The sequence below is a fragment of the Biomphalaria glabrata genome, chromosome 1 (genome assembly GCF_947242115.1).
Source record: "Biomphalaria glabrata chromosome 1, xgBioGlab47.1, whole genome shotgun sequence".
Taxonomy (NCBI): Eukaryota; Metazoa; Mollusca; class Gastropoda; family Planorbidae; genus Biomphalaria; species Biomphalaria glabrata.
The window spans coordinates 74,175,643-74,200,459 of NC_074711.1; the positions used below are offsets into that span (position 1 = coordinate 74,175,643).

Genomic DNA, 24,817 nt, shown 5'->3' on the forward strand with positions numbered 1-24,817 from the left:
AGATATTTACACTTTTTTCTCAATGCGTAACGTTAGATGTCTTCCTCTTCTTCGTCCTCATTGTTGTGTTGTAAGTTCATGTAACTTTATCTGAGATGCACTGCGAGGTAGTTTCCAGATCAGGCAGCTCTCCTTATAGTTTTTGATCTACAAGACTGTCTTCGGGACAGTGTTTTGTTCGGGCCTCTCTATGGAGTATGTAGCTTTGAAGGACATGGTCGCCATTCTGTGGTGACACTCCACAAGGTTCCCACGACAAATGCTTCACAGACAACAGTTTCCCCGACAATTCGTTCAGGACTTACACGACAAATGGCTGAGCGACAGCTGGTCCCAGTTTTCGAACACGTTTCATCTTTGTCTGCACTGCTCTGATAAGAAAACTTTTTACCTTAGTCGTGGCAGAAAAGTTTGTCAAAGGCGTTTTTCATAAAAATTTGGATGAGATCTTGTCCATTTTATTTTAATTGATTTTACTCATTATAACATTTTCATTTTCTTTTTTTTTTTTTTCAGAAAGAGAAGAATTTTCGATTTAGGTAGTTTACATTATATTTATTTGCTAGATGCCTAAAATACTTTCATATATATATAAAGTTTCCTTTATTTCAGCTGTTTCACATCTACTCCATCCCCCCCCCCTTTTTTTTCCTCTTTGTCCCTTCTCGTGTTCTATGACACATCTTAAATTCCGTTTTTTTTTTTTTAATTTCGTGCATTGCACAAAGTTGTCAAGACGTGATAAACAAACCTTTTTTTGTGCACAAGTCCCACTGTGTTGGTAGGAGGAACGTGATGGCATACGTCCCGGTTACCTCTTTAACTACCAGTTGAAGACACGCATAACGGCTTAAAGAATAGTCAAAGAATTAATCAAGATGTCCAATTAGTTAACACAAGATATGTTAATAGAATATGTTGGTTAAAGTTATAGAGAGCTGAACCTTCGTACAGTGTTTAGAGGTCGACTTGCTCCCTAGTCAGAGGTGACGTTTAAATTCATGAAACTATGTCTTGTCTTGTCAGGTCATGATTTGCTGAGCGTCTAGGGACTGGTCGGTTTCTTGTTCTTCATTATCTCAGCTATAACTACAAGCATTATACGACACTACTTTCTAAGCGCCGAGAAAAATAATTTAAAAACAAAAACAACAACAACCCAGATTTGGTTCCATTTCCCCAAGTTCCTCACTGATTGTTGCACGAACATTTTTCTGGTGCACTATGAACCTAGCCTTTGTCCTATTTCATTGAACATAACATCACGTCAAGTGATTCTGACGCTTTGTGTTCAAATGAAATTCAAGCCTCGATTTAAACAAAAAAACTTCTCTGACCTCGTTGATTGGCCGGGTCATTAGCGGCTCCAATAACAACTCAACCATAGCATTTTTGTCACACGTAAAATGTTGATTTGGTCTCATCTGCTTCCGCTGCGCCCTGGGGAGCGCCATCCTTGCACCGTACACCCGGGACGTGTCACTTCTCATTACGGACAGCTTATGAATTTCCCGAAGCACTTGTCTTGCACTGAAGGTGCTATGCTCCCTTGCGCTGGGGATGGTAACAGTCGCCCCAAGAGGTTAGCTAAATGATTCGCATTTTCGCCCGTTGACTCTGTCATTGTGGTCGCATTCATTCAGTTTAGCTCGGTGATCACCAAGTTTCACGTCACGCTCTGTTGATGCATCAAAACTTTATTGTCCTGTGCAGTTAGTTGGTTCGCCGAACAGGTCAATCAAAAGGTCACTTTCACTGCACGTGTAAACAATTGTACAAGTTTAATTTTATTTATTTCTACTCTCTGAGGACCCATGTGACAATCCGATCACTTTTTTCCCACCGTAATGTCCGTTTGTAGATTTCTATATATTTAAAAAATTATCAGTGGTCCAAAAATTTAATAAAGCCAAGGGATATAGCTGAGGGTTAAAATGAAACGAATTTTGTTTAATATGTTTGTTACTTTAAAAATGTTGGTTTATATTATTTGGGAAAAGTTAAATGATGGTGATTTTATATAAAGTTACCAGACAACAGCACTACTAGAGGAGGGGAAAAATGGAGGACAAAAAGGAGGACTAAGCCTTACCATGGAGGACACACACAAAAACAAGACAAACTCACAAAGTAAATTTTAAAAACAAATGTTCAATTACGCAGTACTTATTGAAACCTTTCAGCCAATCAAATGCGTAAGATTTGTCTCTATTTAGTATCGTGTTTCTCAGACCCAACTGTTCTCATCAATGACACAAAATGTACTTGTGGAACGACACGCACGGAATTTTCTTTTTTTCGTAGTGCACATTGTGACAACAAATGGCCTCTCTATGGAAGATGTATTTCTCTCTTTGCCCACTGCACGCTGATTGACATTCAATTTATTATTGTGTCTCGGAATGCAAAATGAACACTAGCAGATCTTGATGCTCGGGACATTGTGGTTAGGACTTTGTGGTTAGAAACATATTGTGGTGTTGTGGTTGAAGCGATCTTTGCGCTTGAGAAGCTCTCGGCTTAGCCTGCTGATGTTCAACATTCTTCGATATTCATATGCCCCTTCATATACCAGTTGAATGATGTAGACTTGTCTGTGGTACCAGTTGAATGACGCAGGATAGTCTGTGGTACCAGTTGAATGATGTAGACTTGTCTGTGGTACCAGTTGAATGATGTAGACTTGTCTGTGGTACCAGTTGAATGATGCAGGCTAGTCTGTGGTACCAGTTGAATGACGCAGGCTAGTCTGTGGTACCAGTTGAATGATGTAGACTTGTCTGTGGTACCAGTTGAATGATGTAGACTTGTCTGTGGTACCAGTTGAATGATGCAGGCTAGTCTGTGGTACCAGTTGAATGATGTAGACTTGTCTGTGGTACCAGTTGAATGACGCAGGCTAGTCTGTGGTACCAGTTGAATGATGTAGACTTGTCTGTGGTACCAGTTGAATGACGCAGGCTAGTCTGTGGTACCAGTTGAATGATGTAGACTTGTCTGTGGTACCAGTTGAATGATGTAGACTTGTCTGTGGTACCAGTTGAATGATGCAGGCTAGTCTGTGGTACCAGTTGAATGATGTAGACTTGTCTGTGGTACCAGTTGAATGACGCAGGCTAGTCTGTGGTACCAGTTGAATGATGTAGACTTGTCTGTGGTACCAGTTGAATGATGTAGACTTGTCTGTGGTACCAGTTGAATGATGCAGGCTAGTCTGTGGTACCAGTTGAATGATGTAGACTTGTCTGTGGTACCAGTTAAATGACGCAGGCTAGTCTGTGGTACCAGTTGAATGATGTAGACTTGTCTGTGGTACCAGTTGAATGATGTAGACTTGTCTGTGGTACCAGTTGAATGATGCAGGCTAGTCTGTGGTACCAGTTGAATGATGTAGACTTGTCTGTGGTACCAGTTGAATGACGCAGGCTAGTCTGTGGTACCAGTTGAATGATGTAGACTTGTCTGTGGTACCAGTTGAATGATGCAGGCTAGTCTGTGGTACTTATGCAACAAAATACTATGTAAGCACAATGTCACGTGATAAATAAATGTCAAGGTCCAGGTTGTTTCAATTGTATAAACAAAATAACAAAATAAAAACAACTTTCTCTAATAGTACTATAAATAGCTAAGTGAGTTAAGGGTTTTGAGGAAGCTAATTTTAGAGAGGACACAAATACAAGTTAAAACAATTAGAATGGGTCAGTCAATACGTTTCTTTTTTTTTTCTTTCCTGTCTGTTGGAGATTTAATTTCTGAAACTACTTCCACATATTCACCACCCACTATTCAATTGTTGCACACATATACTAGCAGAACGTGATGCCAACTTGTCATGTGTAGATATACTTCCAACTTTTATGTTCATTGAAATAAAAAAGGATTATTAGAGGTCCACGTCTTAAAAGTGAACATTTGTCAAGATGGCTGCGGATGAAGTTACATGTTGTTTTGTTTCCAGAAATTTCTGTTGTTTTGTAACTAGTCTCTTTTAACCTTGACCTTATATTCTTGTGTATATTGGCAGACGTCAATCTTTATTGGGCTAATTTAAATATTTTCTGACAGTTAGCCTCGTTACAATATTTTTGTTTAGTTTCGTAGGCCCAGAACGTATTACTCACTTGTAAAGGGACTTTGTTTGTTTGCCTAATTTTAAAACACTGGATCCCTTTACGTTACTTCTAAACAAAACAGTATTAAAAATACGTAACATTGTGTAGAAATGACGAGATTTAGTTTTATTATTTTTATTATAATTATTGTTTCCATTCTTTTTTAAATTAAGTTATCTTATCTTATACATTGCTGACGTTTCAACAAAAGATAATCTCTTTGCGTCGTAACAAAGTTTTACACTTAATCCGAAAATAGAAGTGAGAGAAATAAACGTGTACAAAATTGTACTAGATATAGAGACAGACAGACAGACAGACAGAGTGAGTTGTAAAAAATAAAAAAGAAAGCTAAGCTAAGATAAAAAGACAGATCTGCAAAATGACAAAAGGCTAACGAAAAACACGATGGAACGCTCGAAATCATCAAAAACAAATTAATTTTTTCTTTTCCTAAATTCCGTAGGCCAACAAACTGTCACACTACACGTCTGTCATAGAACTAGTGTTGCATTGTATAAACTGTCACACTACACGTCTGCCATAGAACTAGTGTTGCATTGTATAAACTGTCACACTACACGTCTGTCATAGAACTAGTGTTGCATTGTATAAACTGTCACACTACACGTCTGTCATAGAACTAGTGTTGCATTGTATAAACTGTCACACTACACGTCTGTCATAGAACTAGTGTTGCATTGTATAAACTGTCACACTACACGTCTGTCATAGAACTAGTGTTGCATTGTATAAACTGTCACACTACACGTCTGTCATAGAACTAGTGTTGCATTGTATAAACTGTCACACTACACGTCTGTCATAGAACTAGTGTTGCATTGTATAAACTGTCACACTACACGTCTGTCATAGAACTAGTGTTGCATTGTATAAACTGTCACACTACACGTCTGTCATAGAACTAGTGTTGCATTGTATAAACTGTCACACTACACGTCTGTCATAGAACTAGTGTTGCATTGTATAAACTGTCACACTACACGTCTGTCATAGAACTAGTGTTGCATTGTATAAACTGTCACACTACACGTCTGCCATAGAACTAGTGTTGCATTGTATAAACTGTCACACTACACGTCTGTCATAGAACTAGTGTTGCATTGTATAAACTGTCACACTACACGTCTGCCATAGAACTAGTGTTGCATTGTATAAACTGTCACACTACACGTCTGTCATAGAACTAGTGTTGCATTGTATAAACTGTCACACTACACGTCTGTCATAGAACTAGTGTTGCATTGTATAAACTGTCACACTACACGTCTGTCATAGAACTAGTGTTGCATTGTATAAACTGTCACACTACACGTCTGTCATAGAACTAGTGTTGCATTGTATAAACTGTCACACTACACGTCTGTCATAGAACTAGTGTTGCATTGTATAAACTGTCACACTACACGTCTGTCATAGTACTAGTGTTGCATTGTATAAACTGTCACACTACACGTCTGTCATAGAACTAGTGTTGCATTGTATAAACTGTCACACTACACGTCTGTCATAGAACTAGTGTTGCATTGTATAAACTGTCACACTACACGTCTGTCATAGAACTAGTGTTGCATTGTATAAACTGTCACACTACACGTCTGCCATAGAACTAGTGTTGCATTGTATTATCCACACGGTTTTCTTGTAAGCCGTGGCATCATAATCTAATGTTTAATTCAACTGCGCTTTTCGCAAGGGACCCGATGTCTCTGGTTTCAATTTAATTGGGATAAGTCCGGTCAATTTTATTTTTTTTTCGATTCGGTGGTCATCACTAATGGTCATTTCTTCTTGCATCATTCATGTCCGGCCAGTTGCCTGGGTTAACAAGGCATTGAGGGAATTGACTCTCTTATTTCCCTGACCAGTGACGAACTTCCTGTTTCCTGTGGAGAGGCTCTCCCTCCTAGTCAGTCCAGACTGTACTTGTCACTACCTGTAGGTCACTGGCGTAAATTACTCTTGGGTCGTAAAGTGACTAAACAAGGATACGTATTAATATCTTAAGCGTACATTGAGGTCACAAGAATGTATTCGATACAAAGCTAGGACTTGATTTACACTCTCAGCAAAACAAATAGAATAGTGTAACGATTCAGTGGCACCTCCCCTCCCCCAACAAGTATTTATGTTTCAATACAATAAACCCCTGCCCTCTCAATAGCCTCTCATATACATAAACAATTTCTACAACAAATGGCCCCCTTTGTCTTATGGTATGCGCTTTGGACTATGGTCACCATAGTCCCGAGGTCTAACCATGTCCTACTGTCCCACAGAGGATTTGAACTAGGACGCATTAATCTTTATTTCTGAAGGTATATCTGAAACGTATTAAAAAAAAAAACAATCGTTCCCAAAGACATTTTCTAATCAATGTTGCTGTTTACCGTAAGCCCCTTTCAAACCTAAAGGTCGGAGGATGACCCTAAGGAGTCAACACAAAGAATCGATTAAATTACAAGGGAAAATGTACATTTTTTGTCTATACAAAGTGAAAAGTTGCATTTAAATTTCTATTTAGTATTTGTCGAATTCCCCTAATTTTGAAATCTAAATTTTCTCTGAATTTGATCATATAATAAAATAGGAAAACTCCCCCTTACCTAAATAAAAACATCTAAATCAAATACATTCTCATAACACCCTTAATCCATGTGTGTTCTATGAATGTATGGACAAGTAGATCTATAGATGAATGTATTTACAAGTAGATCTATAGATGAATGTATGGACAAGTAGATCTATAGATGAATGTATTTACAAGTAGATCTATAGATGAATGTATGGACAAGTAGATCTATAGATGAATGTATTTACAAGTAGATCTATAGATGAATGTATTGACAAGTAGATCTATAGATGAATGTATTTACAAGTAGATCTATAGATGAATGTATTTACAAGTAGATCTATAGATGAATGTATGGACAAGTAGATCTATAGATGAATGTATTTACAAGTAGATCTATAGATGAATGTATTGACAAGTAGATCTATAGATGAATGTATGGACAAGTAGATCTATAGATGAATGTATTTACAAGTAGATCTATTTCAAACCCTTGCAATCGCCCATACTACTTTATAAATACAAACCCGCCAAACAAGTCTAAAAAAAACAAAACAGAAGGATCTGGTCCTATGATAGGTGGGCCATACATCAGACATAATGTAGACATCCAGCACCAATGTGACATCCAAGGACAAATGACAATTTCCCCCTCCAGGCAGTCAAGCTAAGCACGTCGTGTCGAGGACATAGTCTTCATATTCTGACCTATGTCCCATGACAAGCAGAGCTCGCCTGGCTCTCATTTTGTCTTTAGTCTAATAACTAACGGGGGAAACAACAACAAAATATCGGTGACAGTAGGGGGTGGGGAGGTAACACCGAGGGTGTGGCTGTTTGTATATATTTATAACGACATTGTTTTACACACGTTATATACACAGCAGACGACAATGGAGACATTGTTTTAAAAGCACATATTTAATGTTCGGTCTTCCTTTCCCCCTCCCATTCACTTTGTTTGTAACTGTGTTTGTAACTGGGTTTGTAACTGGGTTTGTAACTGGGTTTGTAACTGGGTTTGTAACTGGGTTTGTAACTGTGTTTGTAACTTGGTTTGTCACCGTGCAAGAGAACCACTGAGGCAATGGACTCCTTGTAAATTATAGAATAATTAAATAGTGATCATAATAACAATTCATTGTGTTTTCTTTTAAACGAAGCTCCACCCTGGCAGTCCCAGAGAACGAAAATTAATTAATTTCTACAATAATAATAATAATGTTTATTATCCTTGAGGATAATTTGTCTTAAGATTGAGCATTTCACCTAACACAAGATTATAACGATGGCTAATGAAATACACTTTCAGGGCAAAGTTTCATTTCAGCAATAGATGTGAAGTCACTCGTATGTTCCATTTTATTCAACGATTTTATTTCGTTGGGGGACAAAAGAGTTCGTGTCTAAGTTTTGGTGTTTGGTGTCTTGTGTCAAATGATACAATTTTGACTCAAGGTTGTTTTTTCATGTCTAACTTTTTTTATTAGCTTTCTTAAGAATATGTTTCTCTGCTAAGTGGAGTTGTGCCACTGATCTTACTTGCAGCATTGTATTGAAGATATAAAAAGAGAAAGAACTAAAGAGAGAGAAAGAGAATATTGTGTAACGATAATGCTAGATCTGTATTAAAAAAAGAAAATTACTTTTTGTTCTCAAACTTTGACGTCAATAGTCTTTCCAAAGAAGCCAAATCAACCAATCTGGAATGACTGCTAGAAAGACTGAAAGACTCCTAAGTTGCAAGCAGAAATGAATCTGACAGAAAGTGTTTTGTTTTAAGTAGAGGCTACATTTCAAAGGCATCTCTCCTTTTTTTATGTGACGGTGCTGCGAACTCAATTTGCTCCATTTGGGCCGCGCTGTAGATGTTGTCACGGTTACGTCAGCCGTCTTTGAAGCAAAACAGTCGAATCTGAATTTGATCATATAATAAAATAGGAAAACTCCCCATTACCTAAATAAAAACATCTAAATCAAATACATTCTCATAACACCCTTAATCCATGTGTGTTCTATGAATGTATGGACAAGTAGATCTATAGATGAATGTATTTACAAGTAGATCTATAGATGAATGTATGGACAAGTAGATCTATAGATGAATGTATGGACAAGTAGATCTATAGATGAATGTATTGACAAGTAGATCTATAGATGAATGTATGGACAAGTAGATCTATAGATGAATGTATTGACAAGTAGATCTATAGATGAATGTATTGACAAGTAGATATATAGATGAATGTATGGACAAGTAGATCTATAGATGAATGTATTTACTACAGTTTGTGATAGAAATGTTCGTCTATAACTTCCACTAGTTTCTCAAGTTTGTGATAGAAATGTTCGTCTATAACTTCCACTAGTTTCTCAAGTTTCTGATAGAAATGTTCGTCTATAATTTCCACTAGTTTCTCAAGTTTCTGATAGAAATGTTCGTCTATAACTTCCACTAGTTTCTCAAGTTTCTGATAGAAATGTTCGTCTATAACTTCCACTAGTTTCTCAAGTTTTTGAAAGAAATGTTCGTCTATAACTTCCACTAGTTTCTCAAGTTTTTGAAAGAAATGTAAATTTGCTAAGTGTCATATGCTTTATAACCTAATATGATTTAAGCACCAAGTATTTTACCCCAGATCTGAGTATTTTTTTAAAATGTGTTTTGGAGATTTAAGAATTCGGTTGCAATATTCAAATTCTCATTTCTCTGAGTAGACACACACATGTTAACATGTTTGACTTTGTAGACGTTTACAAGACTAAAGTGTGTTCTGTTTCTGGTAATCCTTGTGCGAATACATTAAGCTACTTTTATAAAATGCTAATGTCACGTCGTCACATCATCTCGTCTGCTTTGGTCAGCTTCGTGAAAACAATTCGTCTATAACTTCCACTATTGTTCTCAAGTTTGTGATAGAAATGTTCGTCTATAACTTCCACTAGTTTCTCAAGTTTGTGATAGAAATGTTCGTCTATAACTTCCACTAGTTTCTCAAGTTTGTGAAAGAAATGTTCGTCTATAACTTCCACTAGTTTCTCAAGTTTGTGATAGAAATGTTCGTCTATAACTTCCACTAGTTTCTCAAGTTTGTGATAGAAATGTTCGTCTATAACTTCCACTAGTTTCTTAAGTTTGTGATAGAAATGTTCGTCTATAAATTCCACTAGTTTCTCAAGTTTGTGATAGAAATGTTCGTCTATAACTTCCACTAGTTTCTCAAGTTTTTGAAAGAAATGTTCGTCTATAACTTCCACTAGTTTCTCAAGTTTGTGATAGAAATGTTCGTCTATAACTTCTACTAGTTTCTCAAGTTTGTGATAGAAATGTTCGTCTATAACTTCCACTAGTTTCTCAAGTTTGTGAAAGAAATGTTCGTCTATAACTTCCACTAGTTTCTCAAGTTTGTGATAGAAATGTTCGTCTATAACTTCTACTATTTTCTCAAGTTTGTGATAGAAATGTTCGTCTATAACTTCCACTAGTTTCTCAAGTTTGTGAAAGAAATGTTCGTCTATAACTTCCACTAGTTTCTCAAGTTTGTGATAGAAATGTTCGTCTATAACTTCCACTAGTTTCTCAAGTTTGTGATAGAAATGTTCGTCTATAACTTCCACTAGTTTCTCAAGTTTGTGAAAGAAATGTTCGTCTATAACTTCCACTAGTTTCTCAAGTTTGTGATAGAAATGTTCGTCTATAACTTCTACTAGTTTCTCAAGTTTGTGATAGAAATGTTCGTCTATAACTTCCACTAGTTTCTCAAGTTTGTGAAAGAAATGTTCGTCTATAACTTCCACTAGTTACTCAAGTTTGTGATAGAAATGTTCGTCTATAACTTCTACTAGTTTCTCAAGTTTGTGATAGAAATGTTCGTCTATAACTTCCACTAGTTTCTCAAGTTTGTGAAAGAAATGTTCGTCTATAACTTCCACTAGTTTCTCAAGTTTGTGATAGAAATGTTCGTCTATAACTTCCACTAGTTTCTCAAGTTTGTGATAGAAATGTTCGTCTATAACTTCCACTAGTTTCTCAAGTTTGTGATAGAAATGTTCGTCTATAACTTCTACTAGTTTCTCAAGTTTGTGATAGAAATGTTCGTCTATAACTTCCACTAGTTTCTCAAGTTTGTGAAAGAAATGTTCGTCTATAACTTCCACTAGTTTCTCAAGTTTGTGATAGAAATGTTCGTCTATAACTTCCACTAGTTTCTCAAGTTTGTGATAGAAATGTTCGTCTATAACTTCCACTAGTTTCTCAAGTTTGTGATAGAAATGTTCGTCTATAACTTCCACTAGTTTCTTAAGTTTGTGATAGAAATGTTTTATCGTCAGTTTGTTCAGTTGACATTATTACATGTCAATAATAATAGGAGGTTGTATCAAACTCCAGAGTTATGTGTACTCACTCAATACGTTACATTACATACATAGGGCCTACATTGCAAGATAGAAATTTGCAGATTAAAACTGACTGCTTTAATACTTATTTTTAAAAGACTCTGAATTTGCATACAGTAAACATAGTTCATTAAAAATACTTTGTATGTGTTTTAAGTGTTTGTTTGATTTAATAGTCTTCTACTTTGTATTTTCGTTCAATAGGTACCCAAACCAATTAATCCAACAATCAATTCCGTTGTAGTTCTAACATTTAACCCGCCCCCCCCACCTCTTTTGTATAGTCGGCATCAGGGTGACCATCATTGCCTTCACTTTTTCTCACCAAACAGCCGCAAATTATTTTTTTGGGAGAAAAAAATCTCTACAGCCAGAGTTTTGCTGTTTTTTTTTTTTTTGTTGTTGTTAAAAGGATATTCCTCGAGCATGAATTAATAATTAGTCTCCGACCCAAATATAAATGGTAGCTGAAATCTCTGGGGCCGCAACTTGCCCGATGACCCTAGTTTTAAAACAGCTCGACAAATTAGCTGTGTTCTTTATGTGTCCACAGAATGCTCGGTCAAGCAAGTTTTTAAAACCTGCCCAGTCACTGGTGTTTATTTGTCTTGTCATTGGGTCTTGCAACTTCTTATGTTCAAGTAACGATTTGTTAAGAATTCTTGACGTTGAAGAACGGGTTGTCAAAATTTTTTTTTTGACGAGCTTAGCCCTTACTGAAATGCCGAAGGAAGCTCTTTAAAGATCATTTCAGGCGTCAGTTTGTTCTCATTGGCTTAGAAGAAAACAACTTCTGAAACGGCTTCTAAAAGAGCTGGGTAGCTCTTCGAATTGTCACGACACACATTTGAGACCCAAAGAAAAGTCAATGCTAAAGACAGGCGCAGACGGTGAAACGATAACTTGACCAGACTTGACCCCAGGCAAACAACCACTTTGAGCTTCAGGTTTGACAAAATGTGCATGTCGCAACTGGGTCAACGTATTTAAAGCAAAATTCTGTACCCGCCCTTAATCTTCGGACTTGAAGCTCAAGTCTTGAGAAACGAATTTATTTCCTTATATAATAACTCTTTTGTAGAAATAGAATGTTTACCCAAATGGCTACGGCTGCATTACAACTGTTCTGTTGTTCTTTTCTGGTGCCCTGTCTTGGTGTTCTGTTCTGTTGTCCAGTCTTGGTGTTCTGTTCTGGTGTCCTGTCGTGGTGTTGTGTTCTGGTGTCCTGTCTTGGTGTTCTGATCTGGTGTCCTGTCGTGGTGTTGTGTTCTGGTGTCCTGTCTTGGTGTTCTGTTCTGGTGTCCTGTCGTGGTGTTGTGTTCTGGTGTCCTGTCGTGGTGTTGTGTTCTGGTGTCCAGTCTTGGTGTTCTGATTTGGTGTCCTGTCGTGGTGTTGTGTTCTGTTGTCCAGTCTTGGTGTTCTGATCTGGTGTCCTGTCGTGGTGTTGTGTTCTGGTGTCCTGTCGTGGTGTTGTGTTCTGGTGTCCAGTCTTGGTGTTCTGATCTGGTGTCCTGTCGTGGTGTTGTGTTCTGTTGTCCAGCCTTGGTGTTCTGATCTGGTGTCCTGTCGTGGTGTTGTGTTCTGGTGTCCTGTTTTGGTGTTCTGATCTGGTGTCCTGTCGTGGTGTTGTGTTCTGGTGTCTTGTCCTGATTTTCTTTACTGTTGTACTGTCCTAGCTTCACGGCGATACTGCTAAAAATTCAACCTATCCACGGCTAACGTGGAGTGACGGCCTACCAGTGGCTAGTCAACAAGTCTAAAACACTGTTTTCAAGTCACGTGGGTGTAAAATATTAATTAATTAAAAGTCCCCAGGTCAGTGTGCTGATAAAGCCCCCCCCCCCCCCCTCTAAGTAAACATAGCGTTACCGCTCTCCACCCGCCCTCTCCCCCAACAAGTCTCCATCCTCTCCGGCACAGTGGTGGCGCCTGCAATTAGTAAGTTGCGGTTAATTCCCTTCCACCATTCCCTCCCGTTCCCTATCCAGTGTGGAGATTCGGCCTTCACATCTTATCTCTATTTTTAGCCTGCATGCGTTTGTATAGTCAAAGGTGCACACAAACATACGCAGCCTCACACACACACATACATACGCAGCCACACAGCACAACAGTAAGGCTTCGAATTTATTTTTTTTAACTTTATTTAAAAATTCGCCATTTTCCAGCACGCAATTCTTCCCTCCTGGCTTTCCTCTGTATCACTCTTTCCCTCCTCTCTTTGCCATCTGTAGGTATTTATCTCTCTGCTCCCGCCTATTTGTTGTTTTTTTCCCTCGAGCAATCCTTGTTATTTAGCAAGGCGCACAAAATAGGCACAGTTCTTCCCCCTTGAAGTCAATCTGACTCGCCTGAGAACGTGTGTTCTAGTAGCCTACACAGGTCTGCCTGCAGTACACCGACATCTCATCGCATTCAGAAACAATATCTGTTTTTTTTTTGGTATTCAATTATTCCATATTTCTTTGAATTTTTTTGTTTTGGATAATTTCTCAAGGAAGAGAGAAAGGTTACCATTTACTTAGTGCTGGAGTTTCATTTATTGGACTAAACAGTGTTCGAAATTTGAAGGTTCTTTTTTTTCTGGATTAATTATTTATGATAATTTATCGCTTCACCAATTTTTTTTACTAGTTTAAAATTAACTAGCATGTTAGAAAGTATGCTTTTAGAGAGAGAGAGAGAGAGAGAGAGAGAGAGGGAGATCTAAAGCTTCATCAAAAGTTCTAGCCCTAGAGATCTAGGTGAAGATTTTGTGTCTGCGTGTCCTGGGTAATATTTGAGGACTTAAGAGGGCATAGGGAATTTTTAATAAAAAATAATAATTGTACGCCTAGTATCCTTCAGTGAGAAGTTTTTGTTCTGATTACATTTCAGCAGAAAGATTATTATTCAAACTTTCGTTAACTAGAAAACATATTCACTTAGAGCAATACTTCTCTGGGAGAAGTACTCAAACATTTCATCTGCTACCAGAGGTATATAAACCAAACCTGGACCAAACAAGTCTAACAATTGAGAAGCGCTAATCAGTTGACTATATGTAAATGCACATTCTGCGCTTGCACTGCAGTTCACTTGCCCTGCAGTTTATTAACCCTGCAGTTTACTTGTCCTGTAGTTTACTTGCCCTGCAGTTTACCTGCCCTGTAGTTTACTTGTCCTGCGATTTACTTGTCCTACAGTTTACTTGCCCTGCAGTTTACTTGTCCTACAGTTTACTTGCCCTGCAGTTTACTTGTCCTACAGTTTACTTGCCCTGTAGTTTACTTGTCCTGCGGTTTACTTATGGAGAATGATCACTACAGTCCTAACTATTTTTGTTTCTAAACTTTGTATCCCAGCAGGCGTGACAATAAAACTGAGATCGAAAAGGGTACTTCAAAACAATTTCAGAACTCCTGACGTTAGACGGGCCTGATAAAACGAAATGTAATCCACACAAAAATGCGGTGAATAAAAAAAACTCTGCATCTAGACGTATCTTTGAATTGAAATCCGTCTCATTCCGTTGGCTTGTGAGTCAATGCTTGGGCAGAAGTGTTGAGCCGGGAGATGGTTTATGGGAGAGCGTGTGATCAACTCTTGGTCGCTTGATCCAGTTCGATGCTTGTCAAGTTAAACTGATAGGAGCAAGTAGATCTTCTACATCACCACTGGAAATGTTGTCAACGACGTAAATATTTCAACATTCAAATAACTTCATTTTCCCGCTGATTTCAGAGTCTACATTTTTCTTACATTTTTACAGTTTGATATTTTAAATGATTTTGCTGGAAAATAATAATGAAGTGTATACAAAAAGTAGCTTAACTGGTAGAGAGATGAAACGTTTCTGTGCATCTTTAGTGTACACTTTCAATTTATTTCCTGGACAAACTTCTGCACAAATCAAACTAGACAGTAAGAAATCAGCTGAGTGTTATTTGCATAAACAAATGTACGGAACAGTCGGAGATACAGTCTCCCTTTCACCTACTTTCTATTTGGAATCCTATTTGGTGTTTGCCATTGATGGCCATGTCTCATATTCATTTTGTATGACCCAGACTTGACCAGTTCCGTCTCAACAGCTCTGAGAAGCCACTTGCTCCAGACCTGTATTGACATGTACGTGAATTGCTCACAAGCACAGGAATTTAGTCTAGGGCTTTTGTAAGAGGCAATATGAGCTTCTTAAGCCATCATTCACATGGAGTTTGATGATGATGCTGTCGTATGATGATGATGATGATGTAATATGACGATGATGTCGTATAATGTTGATGAAGATGATGATTTATAGCTGAATAGGCAGACTTTATTATGCTGTTTCTTATTGTGCGTGGGTGGCGGGTAGCGAGTATAGTGCACCTACATGCCTTTTAGAAAAAAAAAATCGTTTACTGTATAGACGAAGGTTGATACAGTAAGTTGCCAGAAATGTTTCCCATTATATGCTTTCCAGCGAAACTGACATGCACAGAAAATGTCTGTTGTTGGGCCATATCTAAACACGTGGCAACAGAATTTAGAAGTTCAAATTGTTCAACTCTTGGGCTATTTCATTAATACCATGATAGAGTAGCATATCGGAATCTTAGAAATAACTTTTTTTTTTTTTCAATAATGTAAATTAAAAAAAAACATAAGCCCTTTGATCGGTGTGTGTGTGTGTTTAAAAAGTTATTTGTAAAAAAAGGAGGGCAGAGGGCATGCACTCAAATGTTTCTGTACACAAATGAATAGGACTTTTAGTTACTCTGTCATTCAATAGGACATATAGTTATTCGGTCAATCAATAGGATATATAGTTACTCTGTCATTCAATAGGACATATAGTAACTCTGTCATTCAATAGGACATATAGTTACTGTCATTCAATAGGACATATAGTTACTGTCATTAAATAGGACATATAGTTACTCTGTCATTCAATAGGACATACAGTTACTCTGTCATTCAATACGAGAAATAGTTACTCGGTCATTCAATAGGACATATAGTTACTGTCATTCAATAGGACATAGTTACTTAGTCATTCGGTAGGACATATAGTTACTGTCATTCAATAGGACATATAGTTACTCTGTCATTCAATAGGACATATAGTTACTGTCATTCAATAGGACATATAGTTACTGTCATTCAATAGGACATATAGTTACTGTCATTCAATAGGACATATAGTTACTGTCATTCTATAGGACATATAGTTACTGTCATTTAATAGGACATATAGTTACTCTGTAATTCAATAGGACATATAGTTACTCTGTCATTCAATAGGACATATAGTTACTCGGTCATTCAATAGGACATATAGTTACTCTGTCATTCAATAGGACATATAGTTACTCGGTCATTCCATAGGACATATAGTTACTCGGTCATTCAATAGGACATATAGTTACTCAGTCATTCAATAGGACATATAGTTATTCTGTCATTCGATAGGACATATAGTTACTCTGTCATTCGATAGGACATATAGTTGCTCGGTCATTCAATAGGACATATAGTTACTGTGTCATTCAATAGGACATAGTTACTCAGTCATTCGATAGGACATATAGTTACTCTGTCATTCAATAAAACATATAGTTACTGTCATTCAATAGGACATATAGTTACTCGGTCATTCAATAGGACATATAGTTACTGTGTCATTCAATAGGACATAGTTACTCAGTTATTCGATAGGACATATAGTTACTCAGTCATTCAATAGGACATATAGTTACTCTATCATTCAATAGGACATATAGTTACTCTGTTATTCAATAGGACATATAGTTACTCGGTCATTCAATATGACATAGTTACTCAGTCATTCCATAGGACATGTAGTTACTGTCATTCAATAGGACATAGTTACTGTCATTCAATAGGACATATAGTTACTGTCATTCAATAGGACATATAGTTACTGTCATTCAATAGGACATATAGTTACTTTCATTCAATAGGACATATAGTTACTGTCATTCAATAGGACATATAGTTACTGTCATTCTATAGGACATATAGTTACTGTCATTTAATAGGACATATAGTTACTCTGTAATTCAATAGGACATATAGTTACTCTGTCATTCAATAGGACATATAGTTACTCGGTCATTCAATAGGACATATAGTTACTCTGTCATTCAATAGGACATATAGTTACTCGGTCATTCCATAGGACATATAGTTACTCGGTCATTCAATAGGACATATAGTTACTCAGTCATTCAATAGGACATATAGTTATTCTGTCATTCGATAGGACATATAGTTACTCTGTCATTCGATAGGACATATAGTTGCTCGGTCATTCAATAGGACATATAGTTACTGTGTCATTCAATAGGACATAGTTACTCAGTCATTCGGTAGGACATATAGTTACTCTGTCATTCAATAAAACATATAGTTACTGTCATTCAATAGGACATATAGTTACTCGGTCATTCAATAGGACATATAGTTACTGTGTCATTCAATAGGACATAGTTACTCAGTTATTCGATAGGACATATAGTTACTCTGTCATTCAATAGGACATATAGTTACTCAGTCATTCAATAGGACATATAGTTACTCTATCATTCAATAGGACATATAGTTACTCTGTTATTCAATAGGACATATAGTTACTCGGTCATTCAATATGACATAGTTACTCAGTCATTCCATAGGACATGTAGTTACTGTCATTCAATAGGACATAGTTACTCAGTCATTCGATAGGACATATAGTTACTGTCATTCAATAGGACATATAGTTACTGTCATTCAATAGGACATATAGTTACTGTCATTCAATAGGACATATAGTTACTGTCATTCAATAGGACATATAGAATAGGACATATAGTTACTCTGTCATTCAATAGGACATATAGTTACTTTCATTCAATAGGACATATAGTTACTCTTTCATTCGATAGGACATATAGTTACTTGGTCATTCAATAGGACATAAAGTTACTCTGTCATTCAATAGGGCATATAGTTAGTCTGTCATTCAATAGGACATATAGTTACTCTGTCATTCAATATGACATATAGTTACTCTGTCATTCAATAGGACATAGTTACTCAGTCATTCAACATGACATATGGTTATTAAATAGGTCATATATTTATTGTCATTAAATAGGACACATATTTAATCTGTCATTAAATAGGACACATATTTATTCTGTATTTAAGTATATATTTATTATATAGGGCATATAGTTATTATATTGGATATATTTATTATATAAAACATGTACTATGCTGTCATTAAATATGACATATAGTTTTTACGGGTTTTTTTTTCAGTTTCTCTTGTTAATCTAGACCTATTTTTCTAAAACTTAGTTTGTGCCGAATAAAAAAAAAAAAGGGCTGGTGTTAAGGAAAGAAAAGAAACAAAAAATTACCCCAATAGTTGAAATAACAATAATGTGTTGTTGTTTATTAGCTCCTTTTCTTTTCATTTCTTTGAAACAAAATCAACATTTTCTCTGTTTTTCTAACCTCCCTTATTGGAACTTTTTTGTTTTGAGCGCAACAAGAATCACGCACATTAAAATTGCTAATACTTTTTTCTTTTTTTTTTTATTCCTTTCTTTTCTGCATATTCCCCCCCCCCCCCCTTTTTCCCGGTTGAAAAACTTGTGTTATGTCAATACTACACCACCAACTCCACGAGGATAGACGGACTGCACGTGATCCTGCAAAGTGATAGGACATTACGAGATGACGTGACATTAGGGATCAGATAGGCAGCAGCGTCACATTGATACAACCTGGCCGTGATTAGTGCATTTTATCTTCCCCCCACCCCCCTTTTTTTTTTCATTTCTGACACAAACCTTTTTTTTTCTGCATCAGTAGTTTTTTTATCCTTCTCTGTGTGAGAGGTTTAGTAGAACGGAAGGTCGTCTCTTCTCCACTTGATTGTAATGTTTCTATTTTTATAGTTCCCTTCATTTCGAAGAATTCACATTTTGTTCTTCTGCTCTATGCTAATAGTTAGTGAATTTCTATACACGAGATGTTTCCATTTGGAGTAAAAAAAAAAAATTAATTAAAAGGGAAAGTCGATTCTTCACCATTGGTTTTAACATTTTCATTATTATTTCCCTTTGTTTTAAAGAATTTAAATTATTAACTTTTATATTTTGTTTCCATTTTGGCGCCATTTAGCAGTCGTTTAAGTAACACAAAGTTATATAATAGCTGTAAAGGATTTAATTATCAAAACAGACGTTCGGTAGGACATTGTCAGAAGGGAAGTCCCTTGCACCTTGGGACCGACACGAAGCAGACGTAGCCGGTGACACTCTGATCGTTCATCACAGGTGCACACTTGCGCATTGTGTCGCTCGCTACTTCGCCCGTCGTCTGAACATCGGGGCCGAAACTAACGTAACAAGTTTGTCTTTTGAACTGGATTTGTTGAGACCGTCCCAAGAACAACTTGGTGAAAAGATCGCACCCTGAATAAATACTTGAATCGAACATTTACAAGAGAGGGGAGGAAGACATCACACAATGGGATGAAAGAATTTGAAAGGGAAAAAAAATGTCTGGCAGTGTGTTTATATATACGTGCTCGGGGTGGAGCGGGGTGGGTATCGCTATATATAGCTACCGTTTAAAAGGCTGGCGAAGTTCAATGCATGGCGTCGAAGGAGAATGCTCTCTTTCGAAGCGAATCACTGTATTAAACTTGAAGCAACATTGATGCTCTTTAAAACGTCTGCTCTGAGATAGAACGACACATGAAATTCCCAAGTCAGTGGCGCTGTTTAACAAATTGAGCGATATTAAACGGAGACAGCATATTCATTTACAAACATTAAAAGTTGAACGGTACAAAATATTTGTTATTATCCAAAGAGTTACATAAAGCGAAGTGGCATTAAGCGAAATGGCATTAAGCGAAGTGGCATAAAGCAAGCGCGGTTGTAGTTAAAAGCAAAAAAAATAAAATAACTTTAGGCGTCTGCGAACTCGTAAACATTTTTTTTTCTTAAAGGGGGATAATTTGTGAGCAGCAGACGAGATTTTTCAAATCTTCTTGAGAAGAAGTTAGAATTCATCTCCTTGATTTTTTTTCTTCTTCTCTAACGAAGCTACTCTGGTCTGTGCTTTAAAAACAAGTTGTCATTGTGCTATTAATAGACTTCTGATCTCATTGTCATGCTGAATTACTAGACTGTCATTTTCTGACATTATCAGGGTTTTATTCGTCTTCATTGTTAAAATGAAAGATATTCTCTTCTTCTCCCTGAAGTACTGTCAGCTTAGCCTTATTAGATTTTAACGTGTGATTAGTGGAGTGGAGTCCAGTGAAGACATTCCAACAGACGAACTGTGGACTAATGGGTATATCATGTCCTCTGAAATGTATATCTTGCCATTTAAAATGTTCTATGTGTTATTTGAAATCGACATCATATTATTTGACATATATATGAGTCATCTGAAATACAGAGTGTCATTTAAAAGTACAACGTGTCATCTGTAATTTACATAATGTCATATGGTATTTGACGTTGCATTGACACAAACAGTGTTTTTTTTTTAAATAAGTGCCGGTACTCTGTGATGGATTGCCTAACATTTTAACTACTACTAAATTAATAATAAACGTTAAAATACAAGAAAAGGAATATCCCCCCCCCCCCCACCTACGTTGAAAAAGGTGTGGTTCGCTGTACCGGTGCGTATCGTCACAAAAAAAGCACTGGACGCAAGTATACATTTATACAGGCAATCAAATCATCATTTCAGATTGGTTCCCCCCCCCTCCCCCTGATTACATTGGCCATCCCCAGAATTTTTGTTCTGTACTTGTTTTGGTTGTTATTGTAATGAGTACAGTTGCTTTACGTTTCTCTTGGCTATTTCATTCTTCAGTCATCTTTGGGACGTTTAGAGTCTTTGTAATAATATCTTCTGATTTCATTTATTCGAAGTTATGTTAATTATTGGTGCAATATCGATGTCGCAGTTTGCCGATATATATACACACACACACACATATATACATACATATGACGTTGTGTTTAAAAATCGTCCCATCCTGGGGCTTCATCCGCCTTTGTCAGCCCTAACCCACCTAAATTTTCCAGTATGACAGTTAACTTATAGTAAACTAGTAAAGATAGTAAACTCTGCGATTGCCCTGTTGCAATCGTATGTATCAGTCTTAATATGACTCTATTAGGCGCCCGGCGGCTCATGTCTTTACACCTCATTTGGTCACGGATAGCGGAGGACCCCCTTAGTCACCCTTTGCCAGGATGTCCCGTTAAAGCGTAGACCCCACACTGCACTGCACTAGAACATCATCCGACAGGCTAGGATGACACACAGCGACACACCGCCGACACGCAGCCTGCACCATCGTGTCAGAAAGAGTTCCATGTAAGAAACGATAACCCTTCTTGTCATCACGTCTGTTCTCTATGTCGCATTGATAACTGGAAGACACGCTAAAGATTGCGGGGGTGGCCGCCATAAACGCCTGTATTTCCCCGGCATCTTCAGTGCAAATAATGGACACGGAAATACGAGATCAATCTTACTCTGTAACTCTTCAGACTAGGACCAAATGAAAGACTGACATTTTCTTCAACATTCTTAACCTGAGAGGAACTCCAATGGACCTCATTCACCAATCGTAAACAAACAACATTTTGCCACGTGGTTCTCTATCTCTTCTATACAAATTACGATCTAATTTTAATACAAAGTGGCTGTCACGTGACAGTTTTTTTTCGTTGTTTTATCAATATGATCACGTGACTAAATATTGTATGTTTACGATTGGTGAATGAGGTCCATTGGTTGCTACTTAACCTACCACAAATTTCAAAACCAAAGAAAACCGATTTATTTCTCCCTACTGACATTGTTGTTATCGCTTCATAAAGTAACTTTATTCAAATCTGTTCTGATGGACATGAACTGACGAGGACGGGAAGACTATAGAAATACCTTCACGTTGGTTATGTCTTAATTCTTAGGCAACTAGCAGAAACCAAAGAGTTCGCCCAATCATTCGTTATCCACAGGTCTGCAGTAGGATTTATTTGTTTGAAATCGATACTCCTATTACAAGTTTAGGAAAACAAAAACCTAATAGACACTGTAAGCTTGATGTTAGAATTGTATTTCTTTTAAATTAAGTTAATAACCTTCTTACAAGAAAAACGTTTTAAAAACATTGTTTTTATAAAGACAATACCTCCATTATTAAACTTCAAATACAATAATTTTAAAATGTTGGTTCGACTCGGGCATCGAACCCATGAACTGTCAGCTGCTAAAAAATTCGCATTTTCGGATTCGGCCAGCAAGGAAGGCTGTGATTTGTGTGATAATATATATTGGTATGTTTATTATATGGACATCTAGATCTAACACTACACCTAAAGTTCTTATTTAGAACTCTTTAGATCTATTCTAGATCTACTACTAGATCTAGAATCTAGATGTAATCTATATTAGATCTACCTAAAAATATAACCAATGCTTATAAACTTCAATTAAAGTGAAGCAACTTGAGGCCTACATTTACTCAGTTATACCGTAATACAGCTGACTACGCCATGTTGGCTCTAGACCTAAATACATTTATTTATTTTTTACTTTGAAAAATTATAACGGTCAAACTAGAGTTTCCCCGTGTGGCCAACGAGCTAGCAATTCTTTTTTTGGCGATATACATCAACTGTTAAATTTCTAGGAAAATCGTTAGAGGCGTTTTTGAGATCAGCGTCCATGATCCTGGATCCAGGTTCCATGAAGTTCTGACTTGAAAACTTTTTTTGGGGGTGAGAGGTCGGTAGTTGAGCCCTTGTTGGTCCTGAGAACAACTTCGAGAATGTTCGAAAACCTCTGAAAATGACAGTCCAAACGCTTACACTGTTTAACAAGGTCACTCGGACATAAATAATCTACCCCCCCCAACTCACTGTTAACTCCCCCATCCCTCACCTCAACACCTAAGTCAAGTGGTACGCCAATACACTTCGTCTTCTAGTTATTTTGAGACAGTCGATAGCATGCATGAGTTCAGTGGATAATTTCCACTACAGAGAAATATAGAGCTGCAGTGCGGAACTGCTTTTTGTGTGCGTCTGTCTGTGTGCGTCTGTCTGTGTGCGTCTGTCTGTGTCATTTCTTTGTTCTGTTTCGTGCTAGATTTTTTTTTAGCTTCCCCGCTGTCGTCCCCTGAATCACTGGTAGATGATATTACAGATTCGACGTTTGGCTTCTGATCTTGTTTTCTAGCTGGCTCCACCCTACTGGCGCCCCTGAGCACTCTTGCACCGTTTCTTTTTAATCGCTTGCGGCATATTCCATGGTGTGTAATTTGGAGATTCAGAGATAATAGGAATGAATGTATCATAGAGGAGAGGACACCACGTGAATTCTGAAATAGTGGAGGACAAAAGAAAGACAAATCTATATTAATAGAAACTATAGCAGTATTGTGGCGAGTCTGAAACTCAGGCGTTAATTTACATATCCATTATTATCAAATATCTGGGGGGGGGGGGGGGAGTTTCTTCAGAATATGAGAATACCTAAAAAAGAAAAAAAAGAATCGGTTTTTATTATACTCAAAGAATTGTTTTTGTAGTTGTACATATATACAGATATATTCTCATAGTCTCACTTCTCATTCTCCGATCAAGGTTGAAACTTTGCACAAATTATTTATTGTCCATAGTAAAACATGATTCAATAGAAACAAATTAAACAATTTTTATTTAAATAGTGGTAATTAATTAATTCTGTTTTTAATCGAAAAAGGAATAATTATCTTACAATAATGAGAGCTATTGTTGTAAATGTAGAGTTCTTCCCTTTATATAATCTTTTTTTAAAAATAATTTTGCTCGTTTTGTTTTCATTAACGGAAGCTTTGGAGTTCATCTGTCAACCACCGACTAACAATCAGGGGTTCTGTCATTGTCATTGGTACTTTCGTTGTCAGTGGTTCTGTCATTGTCATTGGTACTTTCGTTGTCAGTGGTTCTGTCATTGTCATTGGTACTTTCGTTGTCAGTGGTTCTGTCATTGTCATTGGTACTTTCGTTGTCAGTGGTTCTGTCATCGTCATTGGTACTTTCGTTGTCAGTGGTTCTGTCATTGTCATTGGTACTTTCGTTGTCAGTGGTTCTGTCATTCTTAGCATCCTTGCTCTCTTTGTTTCTATAGTACCTTAGGGGGGCCTATAGACTTTGATTGTTTTAAACGTCATCTCTAAATGAACCGTAACCGTAACATTTATCTATCTAGGATCAACGAACTTGTCGTAGAGCGGGAACTGAGAAAGTAAATTGATTGAAAGTACAGGTTCCTGCATTGGCAGTTTTGACCTTTTGGTGAGAAGATTCTGTTTTAAAACGACCGTCACTTGATGAGTTTGGCGGGATCGCAGGGGGTTGATTTACGTATTTTACTTATGACTCCCCCCTCCCCCCTTAAAAAAATATTAGCTACGCCACTGATGGAACTAACGAAACATTTACTGCTTGTTGATGAGAACGGCGCCGCTGAACTTGCCAGAAACACTCATTCACAGGGAAACGCCAGACTGGACATATGCTTTATTCCCAGTGACACATCCAGGAAGCATATCTCTTCCCTTCACTTAGCCCTGGCATGTTGAATTCCATCTCTTCTTCCGTCTGTCCGGCATTTAACCGGTCAGTTAATGGTCATCCCTGCA

General features: G+C 37.1%; 1 protein-coding gene across 2 annotated transcripts in view; it reads left to right on the top strand.

Annotated features, from left to right (window-relative positions):
- The window catches only part of LOC106057761 (nuclear hormone receptor HR96-like), a 355,871-nt gene that overhangs the window by 101,153 nt on the left and 229,901 nt on the right, over positions 1–24,817 (top strand). Inside the window, exon 1 of one of the 2 annotated variants that reach the window (XM_056013900.1) lies at positions 13,489–13,677. The exons of the other annotated variant lie outside the window; for it this stretch is intronic. The gene's annotated coding sequence lies outside the window, so the exon portion shown is untranslated. Of the gene's footprint in view, positions 1–13,488; positions 13,678–24,817 lie in introns of those variants that run through there. 2 annotated transcript variants of the gene reach the window in all.